At 32.8% G+C, this 12,048-nt stretch overlaps 1 non-coding gene across 1 annotated transcript; it reads left to right on the top strand.

Moving 5' to 3' along the window:
- The first annotated feature begins 8,330 nt into the window (after positions 1-8,330).
- On the top strand, positions 8,331-8,419 carry LOC145621816 (small nucleolar RNA SNORD96 family). The gene has a single exon (XR_014108611.1). It is a non-coding gene; the product is annotated as a small nucleolar RNA SNORD96 family (small nucleolar RNA).
- Positions 8,420-12,048: the final 3,629 nt, after the last annotated feature.

The following is a 12,048-nucleotide window of genomic DNA, read 5'->3' as shown; positions in this document are numbered from 1 at the left end:
AACTCCAAACTCACGTTCCCAGAGCAGCCAAAGAGAATGAAAAATAAATAATATTTTCTAACTCCTTATTAAAGTCTATCCCAAACTATTAATATGCTAGGATTATGATAAGAGTTTGACTAGGATTTTGACTCCTAAATCACTAGTAAACGTACAAATTCGCAACAGCAAAGATTAGGCCACAACCACGTTGCGTCATGCGATAATATGCCACACCTTGGTTGCGGACTAATCTGCCATATACCATTAAATAGCTTGCAAATCAAGTGCCCACAACCTAGTTGCGGTATATCTAATGATCTCCACTAGCAGGTTGTGTAGGTCTTCATAGTCAACGTTTGATGAAGCTTTTCTCCCATGTAGACACTTGTAGATTACCCAACTTGATCAACATCCAATCAACTCTAATTGCATCTTCAATAATCCTAGAATCGTGCACTAAATCCTACAAAAACAAAGTAAAACACACCCGGGAAAAGCAACAATGGAATATAAAGGATAAAAGCTCTAAAAGATTAAATACATAGAGAAAATATGATGAAAACACATGAATATAACACATAAAAAATGAGTACATAAACGTGTTATCAATATATGTACATATATATATATCAATATATGTACATATATATATATATATATATATATATATATATATATATATATATATATATATATATATATATATATATATATATATATATATATATATATATATATATATATATTTTATATAAAATTGAAAATCAGGGTGGCCCGCAGCCCGACACGACCCGCCAGGTACGTGGGCTGGGGTGTGCCAAAACTTGGCACGGCACGAGCCCCACCCCGGCATGGCCAGGCACGGCCTGCGATAGCACGGTACGGCACGATGGCCATCTTTATTTGTCACATTTATTTTATTACATTATTGGCAAATTTAACATCTATTATCCCAATCAAATTATATTATATATCTTTTCGAACCAATTTATTTTTTTCAGCATTTCTTAGAAACAAGAGTATACGGTAAATGAGTCGAACTTGGACCAATTAAGCCATTAAGGTTGAGTCTGATCCCTTTATTTTCTTTATTTTTTAAATCTCATTTACAAATTTGTGTAAAGTTTGTTTGGATGTGTAGTTTTGAAATATCAAATATTTGGGAGATTCCAATAATATTTTGTAACTTATACTATATTCTTCTAGTATATGATTAGAGGATGACTATTCAATGGCTACACTAAATTTGTAGCCATTGTAATTATATGTGATCCTAGCCCTTCAATTTTATAGAAGCAATCTCAGCCGTTCTTTTATATATTTGACTTAGAGAAAGAAAATTAAATAAGAAAACTGCAATATTGTTGTTGTAAAATGGAGTTATGAACAGAAAATTTTCACTATCGATTCACACACGATGATGATTAACAATTAAAACCTCCATAGATTTGTTCCAAAAAAAAAAAAAAAAAAAAAAAACCCTCCCACAGATTTGTTACGCATGCACTAATCAATCTCCCCAAAAGTGATTAAGCAAAAACCCAATCAGCGATTTCGATAATACATGTATTCCATGATTTTATTTATTTTTTATTTTTAACCGCTACTATAAACATTAACAACATCTAAAGATTTTGTCATTAATTGATGTAATTAAGGTGGAAATTTACCCACCATTGTTCTTATATGGAGCAGAGGTTGAAGAGATAAAGATCAGATGTCAACAACAACAACGAGAGAGAGAGAGAGATCAGATGCGTAGGAGCATCAAAGAATTAGATTCAGAAATGATGAAAAGGAAGGGGAAAGGAAAAGGGAAAGATTAATGAAGTTTTCATGGTAAAAAAATATTTATAACTTAGTCAATGAAATAGATGGTGAAGATTTAACATTAGAAAATAAATGGTCATGATCAAAACATTACAATGGCTACCAAATTAGTGTGGCCATTACAAAATTATCTTATGATTAGATATGTTTAACAAAGGTAAAGAAATAGGCCATACATTTAGTATACAAAGAAGTCATCAACTACACTATTTATCTATAACCCTTATAAAAGCCCCAACCACCCTTACTATTCCCAATTTACTGTTCCTTATGAACAGAAAATTGACGCTACTGCCCTTCCCTTACCTTAGCACCAAATTACGCCCTTGCCCTTAGCCCCCTTCACTGATTGCCCAGATTGCCAAGGTAGTTTGGTCTTTTTGTTTTCGCATCCCAGCTGTTCTTTGTAATAATGGTGCCATTGGACTTTCCTATCCTGCTTTATTCCATATTTCCATCTTCCATCTCTCCCCTCGATTGAAGCGCACATTCTGAATCCTCCATTGGAGCTCCTTCTTAGCTCTCTTTCTTCCTTTGAAGCAGCTTTTGAGGTACGCTCATAATTTATTTAATTTAATCTACCCTCATTGCCATCCCCTTTCCCTCTTTCCATGGCTGACGCTAGGGTTTTTTAGTTCATTGAAGCAGTTTCCGAGCTTTCCCTCAGCCATTGAAGTGTTTGCTCAATTAAGTCGTAATTTTTTCCCCTTTTTTTTGTTGTTTCAATTTCACCCTTCTTTTCATCTCAAATTCCCAGAAAAAGTAGAGGATTTTTTTTTTTAAAAAAAAAAGAAAAAAATTTTTGGTTCGAATTTATATTGCGGGAGAAAAAGGGGGAGTAAGAATGTTGGAATTGAGAGATTACACTTGCTTCCCACCTTTTGTTGTTGTTGTTTATGCTACCCTTGCTTATGTTGTTGCGGCTATTTCTGCAATTGCGTTTTTTCAGGTAATTTCTGTTCTTAATTTTTATTAAATTATAAAAAAGTACTTTGTATTAATTAATTGTTTTGTACTAATTTGTTATTTTGTGTGATTTTTGTTTTTGGGTGCTTGTTGTTTTTGTGAAATGTGGTTGTTTATTGTTTTAGTTGGGTGATTTGATGGATTTTTTTACTTTTTGAATGTGGGTTGGTTTAGCTTGAGCTTTTATAAGGGGAATGAGGCGGTAGTACTTTTGGCTTTTTGAGCTTTTATTTGCAATCATACTTACTGGACCTTGTGTTGTTAATAATGGGAAAATTAGTGATGAATGGTGTTTGAATTTGATTGATATTTTCGAGATTTTGAGTGCAGCATTATGAGAGTTAGTTTAGGGAAGTAGAAGAAATAGCAAGTGTTTGGTGAAAGATTCCTTTTGTGTTTTGAGGAAATATAAGATTTGTTCTTTCTTTAAAGATTGTAATATCAGATTGATCCTTAGCTTCCTTTGGGACTGAAGCCAATGTGATTGAGGAAAAGAATGCATTGGAACATATGAAGTGAATTCCAGATTGTGTGTTTGTATTACTTGTTCATTTAGGTTTGAATTTCTTTGAGCATTGGTGAGGACCCATTAATGGCCTGTAATGGTAAAATTATCAGAATTTGGGGGTTTAGATTGTCAGTTTTGTCTAGAATGCATTGGCACATATGAACTAAATTCGACTCTCAAATCCCTCGTCTTAACTCATGAAGTTGAATGGTTACCAAAAATAGATTGCTGGGAATGCAATCCTTTTAGAAACATTGGACATATACTGATATACGTTGTACCTGCATTGTTGTTTTTTTCAAATATCTAAGCTATCAGATGTCGGGAAAGCTCATGGAAGCAATTGTGTAGAAAGCTCTGAATTTTCTGATAAAATAGAGAATGAATTATTATTCTTAATTTGTTGATTGCTTGGTATTTCTAATGTTGAAAGAAATAGATTGGTAGCAGCAAATGCTTAAGCTTCTCACTTAATGTTTTTCATTTTGTGATGACTTCAGAACATCGTTGGTGAGGAAGCAGGCAAAACTGTCATACAAGAATACTTGAGACGAAGGGGCTACTCACCATCACCTGAAGCAGTTCGTGCTTCTGCTTCCAAATTACAGGCGTATGTCAAGCCAAGTGCTGATGAAGGCTTGACCTAGCCAAGAAGCCATCCAGGGTACAGAAAGAGGCTTCAGCTTCTAATAACCAAAATAGTAAGGTAAAAATTCAGAAAGAGTTTTTTTTTTTCTATTACGATATATTATTTGTTTTCATTTCCTCTTGCAATCAAAGGCATGAAGGATAATCACATATTTTGTCAAGCTTCACTTTGAATTTTGGACTTAGACACCTTACTGCATATTGTTAAACTCCTTACTGTTAGTGAGAACAATAATTTAACTTATAGCTCATTTTGAGGATGATACTAAAATTGATGTTATTCTTTTCCAGGTTATTGCCTTACTCACTCAGCTTGGAGATGAATAATGGTCTGGTGATCATTTCAATTTCAAGGACCAGCAGGTCATATTTTACTCACTACGGGTCCCCTTGCACCAATATTTTGGTATCTCCTCAGTGCAGCACGAGTGTATTCAACGAGCTATTTTGGGTATGGACGTCATTTGCCAAAATACTATTTATCGTTCATGTATATTTGTTAGTGTAGACAATTTTCATTTTGTAAAGGTGGAGTATTGAACAAACAGTTATATATTTGGTGAAAGTATAAAAGGTCATACTAATAATCTTATTGGTTTTGTAAAGTGAAGAGAATTTATATGAATTTTGGAACCTAATTTGATTATTGAGTCAATTTAGGGTCTTCTTTTACTGTAATTGAAGACCCACAAACCTCCGTTTGTTTCCCCCTTTTTTCTTCTCACTTTGGCTTCCATTTTTTTTGATTTGATTGGCAAAATTGCTCCCATTGTTGCCGACACCTCTATCGTGTACTGCCACAACCTCTCAAGTTTCAGTTTCCTCTAACGGCTTGATGAGGTAATTTGATTCAACTCTCATCTCCTTTTCTTTCCTAATTTAGAATAATAATGTTGAATGAATAGTGGGTTTTATGAATTGGTTTTGGTTTTATTTCTTATGGTGCGCTCCTCATGACGTGGTATGAATATTTCCATGAATATGTGTGTTTTACACACTCTGTTTCTACTGTTAATTGTGACCGATTGAATTTTTATGGTCTATGAGTAAGATTCATATGTGCTTATGCCTTGCTTATGAATGGTGTAATGGTAACTACTAAAATGATTAAAAGCATGTTGTTAAAAGGTTGTGCATAGAGTTGAACCAAGCAAAGTGTAATTGCTTAATTAAACTGAGATTTCACTTAATGTTGTCGATTAAGTTTACAATTTTTGCCTTTTCAATGGAGAAAGTTGTGTTGGTCACTTGGTCCTCGGTTGAATAAGGAAGGAGTAATTTTTGGTTTATTTTCACAGAATTTTAGAACGGGTTGATGTTAATTAGGTTTTCAATCAATGCCCTAGAATTTGGACTGGAAATTTACAATCAAACTGAGATCTTTGAAGTAATTTAGTCATCGATTTTGTTTTTTTTTTTTTTTTTTTTTTTTTTGGTTTCGCTTCACTGGTTCTGATTATGAAAAGAATGTCATTGGGTAATATAAACTCAAGCCTGTTAAATAATGTGTGAAACAGGGTTGAGGGGTGAAATTACCAATAGTTCTTGCTGACAACTAACTCTCTATTTTCAAGTTGCTGAGAAAAACAATGATGTGCAATTGCCAACATATATTGAGAGGTGAGTTCTTAAATAAAAAGTAATCTTTATGTGGTTTTCCCCTATTTAGCTGTTTGATTTTGACTGTTCACTTTTAAAGTGCATATCAGATAAATTTTTGTTATCATTGTTAAATAATTGGTTGAGTGTTAATACCTGATTTAAAAGTATTGATTCTTTATCAAATCTTGCGATCATGGCATATGGGTATGGATATGGGTGAGATTTTCTGTATTTTTTGCAATTAAATTGATTATTTTGTTTTATTTTTGTTTAATTAATTGGAATTTGGTATAATTTGATTTCATAATTATTGTTGTTATATTGACATTAATATCTTAAATTTTTGGAAAATAGCAGCTAAATTCTTGATTATCTCTTTATATGAATTGTTTATAGCTCTATTGAATCTAGATTTTGTTGGATTATAGCTCAATGTGAAAAAAGCCCACATTTTTTGTTAGTTTGGGGAAGGATTACATTCAATTAGAATTGTATTTGAGCCCTCATTGATGTGGTATTGTTGATTTAAAAAAGCAGGTTCACGCAAGGGAGCCCATACTTGATCTTCAAAATGTGAAATATCAGCTTGTGGATCCTTACTTTCTTAGGGCTTAATTGTTTGTATTTAACATGCAGAGGTAGCTTTGATTATTTTGGAACCTAATGTATTTGTTTTTGGTTAATGTTGGTTATGTTAAATCTATAATTTCTTATAAAAGTCCATAGCACATTTACTGTAGCACAAGATGAACTCCCAAATTTACTGTTCATTAGGAACAGGGAAATACCGCCCCTACCCTTTGCCTCCTTTCCTGAATCACCAAAATTTCAGGGGTAGGATTGTCATTTTGTATGAAGACTCTTCTGCCCCCTTTCCCTTTCTTTTTCCTTCCTTTCCCTGATTTTACTGTCTTCCTTTCATTTTCTTCACCTTTGAGTTGCTTTTACGTGCGTACCCTGAATACTCCATTGAAGCGTCTTCTTAGCTCTCTCTCCTTCTCCTTTGTGATGAATTAGAATCGTTTAAAGTAATCAAATTCATGTGAGATTTTTGAGAATTGGGGTAATTGATTTTTCAATTGACTTGGCAGCAACTTTAGGGTTTAGTTTTGCTGCAATTGGTAATTGCTTTTCTCTTTTCTCTTTTCTCTTTTTTGAAATTCTCCCCAAAATTGTTTGAATAAAATGTTGAGTTCTCGATTGAAGCGAGTTTTGATATATTTCTCTTCCTTTTTAACAGCTTATGTGCAGAAGATGTTTTCTCTTGTGATCATCGAATATCAATTTCACAATCTAGGGACTCCTGAAGAAAATCAAAAACTCCATTCGGTGGTGCAAGAGAAGGAGAACCTGGAAAGCGGCATCATCATCAGTTCGTCTCACGCCGCCGTCAACATGTCCACCGCTGATGATGATGCCGCTGTCCAGGTTCTCCTCTTCCTCTTGATTGTTTGCTCATATTTATCAATTTGCTTTTGGATAACTCATAATTGAGTGTTTTCAGAAACCCTAAAGTTCAACTTGCTAGATACATATTTTCATGAGAAATGTGACAAAACTGTTACAAATTGGAAAATTACCAAACATTTGTGCACAAACAATTCTGGAAATCTTAGACAATGAGGTTAATTGCTACTTTTTGTAATTTTTTTGTTTTTTAGCGAGAAACTTGAAATCAATTAATTTGGTTTGTCATGCAACAACACTTTCCCTTCATCTCCATTGAAGCGGCTTCTAATTTCTATCTATAATCCATTGAAACAACTTTCTGAGTTAAGGATGTTTTCTTTGTGTAATAATCGGATATCAATTTCACAATGTAGGATTTTTCAAAATATTTTTCGACTTTAATTGATTGTATATGAAGATTGATTTTTTTTTTTTTCAATTATAGTTTGTTAATGGATCGGAGCACAGAACAATTTTTTCGTTCTTTATTGATTGCTATTATTTTCGGTATTTTGCTATAACCTAACTCTTGATCTGGGATTCTGGGTTCCCCTAATTTTGTGAACCCTTTTGTCAGATTTGAAGTTTTTTTTGCTTCTGATTGTTGGGGATTCCAAGCTGAGGGTGTTGTTGCGTCCATTAAAATTTTGTTTCAGCAGAATTTCTGATATTGGGTGTACAGGATAATAACTTTCTGGATTTTGGGTGTTGAAGATCAAATTTATTTGATTGATGTTGACATGGAGGGATCCCGAGCAACCTGCAGATTATTACTTTGAAGTCGGACATGAAATTACAGATGCTCCAAAAATCAAGTTTAGGATTAAGGTTTGTTGGGTTTTTTTATTTCTTTTATTTTTTTTTTGGCTTTATTTTCAGTTGTTAGTAATTGAAATTGCTAATTGAATGTTGATTTCTTTCAATGAACATTGCTTTGTGCTGAAAATACATGATTTTGCCAATTGCAATGGTTGCATAAAATGATAGAATTATGGGTGTTTGGGGAAAATGTTGAATGCTTCTTGTTGATGTGCTTGGTTTATGAGCCGGTTTTCGGCTTTAAATTTGTATTGCTGGAGATATGATGATTGAATGGGTAGGATCTTGGATCTTATGTGTATAAACGATATAGTCAGACAGCTAACATTATGTCCGTATCCACCTGAACTTTGATAGACTTGAACGAGGTTTTTGAACAAAACTTTATAGCCAACAGATGCATTTCAATTAAATGCAATAGGCATCCTTAATCCTTTGAACATGATTAGTGTTTGTGGACTGCTATCTTTATGGGCTGTTTGGCATTGTTGAATATGATTTCATATTTTAATTTTTTAAAATTAAATAGCCAATGATGAAATCAGTTAAAAACACTATCTTTCAGGACTGATTAGCCCAAAGGCTTTGTTGAAAAAATCTGCAATTCCGAGGCTTTTTTAATTATTCAATTTGTTAAAGTTTTGATTTTTGTTCTTCATTTTAATAATATTTGATATTATTGTATTGCCCTTTTATCCTGTGATGGCAAGAAATATACTTTTGAGTTGGATGTTAACCAATTATGCTTGTTTTGGACATATTGGTATTTCCCTTGCTGATGAGCTGTATTATCTTCTTTTGACAATGCTTTGCCCAGATGTATCAAGATGGCAGTAGTTCATGATAATGCTGAAGGTATACTCTTTTTATTTTTTTTTACAATATCTTATATTCTCATGGTATTTTAAGTTGTTGGTATTCTTTGTGACAAGAATCAGCTTGCCTATATTGTTTATTTCTTCACTGCATTAGGACTCTTTGCTTTTGTATAAACCAAAATAGTGTAATTATCACGTATTTATCTGTTACAAACTAAATATCAATTTGGGTTTTATTGAAGTCTCTAGAATTTGACTACTTAGGAATAGTTTATACTTAATCCTTGTGGTGCCTTATTAGGTGAAAGATGTTTTTTTAGTTTTATGCTAATATGCAGCATTGAAAGATTAATATCAGGTTCATATTTGTTTATGCACCACTACTCCTATGTTATCCTATTATCTTGTTTGTGCTAGAACTTCAAATCACTGTGGATTGTGAGTGAACATCGTTTGTATCTTCAAAAATCTATGTTGATTTGTCTTAAATAGGAATCTCTTTGATGCACTAATTTAATTATCTTTTATGATAGAAAATTGAACTTTAATTAAAATTGTCTATCTTCTAATAACAATATAGTTGTAATAAAGGAAAATGATTGGTAAATATATACATTCATTCATTACAATGGCATTAAGAAGGACCTTAGTGAGCTTTTAAGTTCCCATTGGAAATTGGAGGGTTATTTTTATTAAGGAAGATCAAGGCAGAGCACAGTTCTATTACAATGCGAACTCGAGTTCGCCATTGCAGAGGGAGAGCAAAGGGAATATCCGTCAAGGTTGATATTTGATATTTTTCTTCTTGCATGTTTCATTCTCTATTTTTCTATTTCTAACCTGTTATATTCTATTGTTCTTCACTGTTATAGCAAACTAATCAATTAGATTCTCATATGGCCAGTGACATGCATGCTGCATTGAACTTGGATGATGGATTATTGGATATGATTTGTTGAGACGGCTATCACTTTGAGTCAGAATATCCCAAAACAGAACCATTGCATATATGGCTATCCCAATTGATCTCGACAATAGTTGCATGATAATTAGCATTTACCACTATGAGTTGTATTCTTTGGTGTCGTTGATTTAAGGTTATTAACCTGACAGACAAGCTGCTTCGTCTGAAGTAGAAATTCATGGAGGAGGATCAATCTGAATGACTAAACCACTTAACAGATATATGCAGTGAGGGTCACCTAGCATGAACACGAATCTGGTCTGAGTGTGAGGATCACCTAGCATCAGTCATTGGATGCACACAGGAAGATCTGACCTTTTTCAAGAGCAATGTTAGCCATTCTCCCCTTGGCGAGCTCTGTCAAGGCATGACTTCTCTATCTTGGTAATTATTTAATAATATACTCAAGCTGGACGAATCCTCTTTTGCCTTTGCTATTACTTGATTGATCTCTTGATTTGAATGAGATGTTAGTTTTTTATATTTAGCTACATTGGAACCTTAGGTGCATTGTTCTAAATATAGGTTCTGATTGTCTGTTTTATCTCTGGTGGTCAATTAATATTATTAGAGTTCTCATCTAAGTGACTATTAAGCCTTAAGAATATGAGCATGTGATAGTGTGATACTGCAAATTCCTTTATCTTCTACCATTGAACGTGGTTTTTAGATTATCCCAAATAAGTGAAAATGATTTTATTTCGTATATTTTCAGGTTTGGCTACTATTTGATCAGTTGAAATCAAATATTCTCATGATAATCACTCATCTGTGCACTTTGTATATTTCCTCTTTAAAATTGTAAATATTTTGTTCAATTACAGTTGTTTTGTATACAATCGGATAGAGAGTGGCTACAATAATGCTGGACAAAGTAGGAGCTGAACTGATGGCTGTCGGATATGGATTACATGCAGTAAACACTCTCAAATCCTCTCTAAATGCCGAAGGATGCTGCACAACATCTCCCTAGCCTACTAGAAGGAGCAGCAAGTATAACTCCAACTCTAAGCCGGAACTTCCTTCCATTTGACTTTATTCTGATGCACTGTCATGTAATACACTTCATTGAATTATACTGATTATCCAATGTATTCAGAGTAGTTAATAAGTTCCTTATTTCCTACAATATACTGTTTTGTGACTACAGATGACAGATGGGTTAGCTATGAAGCAACGAAAGAGATTCGAAAATTGGAATCAGGAACAAGTGTATTGTTGCTCTAACAGAACACACAATGTCGTAAGATAGACAAATATACAGGTTGTTGTTCTCAAGATCAAGTGCTTGTGTGATTGAAAATGTGTATAGGTGGATCCAAGTGTCTGGAAGAGTCAAAAGACTAACTTTTGTTTGTGGTGATGATATAACCAGGCTTTGGGGTATAATAAAATAGAGAGAAAAAGGTAATACCTTACTAACCTTAATGTTCTTATAATTATTAACTGGTTCACAAGTTTTAGATTCTAGAGCTTTTTCTTACTTCAGCTAATATGTTTATGTGCGTGGATGCTTCTTTCCGAAACTTGCTTTCGTTTGGGAGTTTTGAACACAATATTTTACTTCCTTATGGAAATGAATAAGGACCATCAATCTGGATATCTAGCTGTAGTAAAAGCTAACAACATATCTTAATTGTGTTTTTTTTTTTTTTTTTTTTTTTTTTTTTTTTTTTTTTTTTTTTGGGAAGGCTCATATCTTAATTGTTCAGTGACAACTTAGTGGTTATTGAAGTATATCTTAAGCCATTCTTAAGGTGAATAGTTGGAGTTTTCTAATTTATATTGTGGCTACATAAAATTGCCTCTTTGCAATATTTCAGGTTTTTCTACTTGCATTCTTCTGTCGATTTAATTGAGCAACCACGAGGTGTCAATGGCAGAAAGTTGGTTATTTATTTGGAGATTGATTGGGTCTGGTCTGATTGTATTGAGTAGTAGAAATTTTGTAGATTTCAATTTGAAAATTTGAGGAAAAATTGTAAATAACATGTGCCATAATGTAAACAACTTTTATAATTTTTCGATTTTTCCTTGGCTGTTCAATTTAATACATTCTTATTTTTTTACAAAAATTATTATGTAAGTTGTTAAAAATTAACCCTTTTCTCATTTGTTAAACATTTAAATAAAATTCTTAATATTAGAAGATATTTTTGTTTATAAAATGAGGAAAGTTTGAAAAAAAAAAAAAAAAAAAACATATATAGACAATCAATCAGTTTTAAGTTTCAACAAATTACTCATGTTATAATTAACAAGGAGCCTTAAAGATCATTGTTTACTTAGCATTGTCATCAACTTAATGAGGTTAAGTAATAGTTGTTAAGTAAATAATTACAAGCTAAGTATTTAGCGGTGTTACAATATGCAAAATTGTAAAATATAAGTACAAAAAGTACTTAATGAGGGAAGGGAAAAATCAAATTGAAAAATAGTTTTTGAAATTTGTAAAACATTAA

The sequence above is a fragment of the Chenopodium album genome, chromosome 27, assembly GCF_948465745.1.
Source record: "Chenopodium album chromosome 27, dcCheAlbu1.1, whole genome shotgun sequence".
Lineage (NCBI taxonomy): Eukaryota > Viridiplantae > Streptophyta > Magnoliopsida > Caryophyllales > Amaranthaceae > Chenopodium > Chenopodium album.
This window is presented reverse-complemented; position numbering and strand designations above follow the sequence as displayed.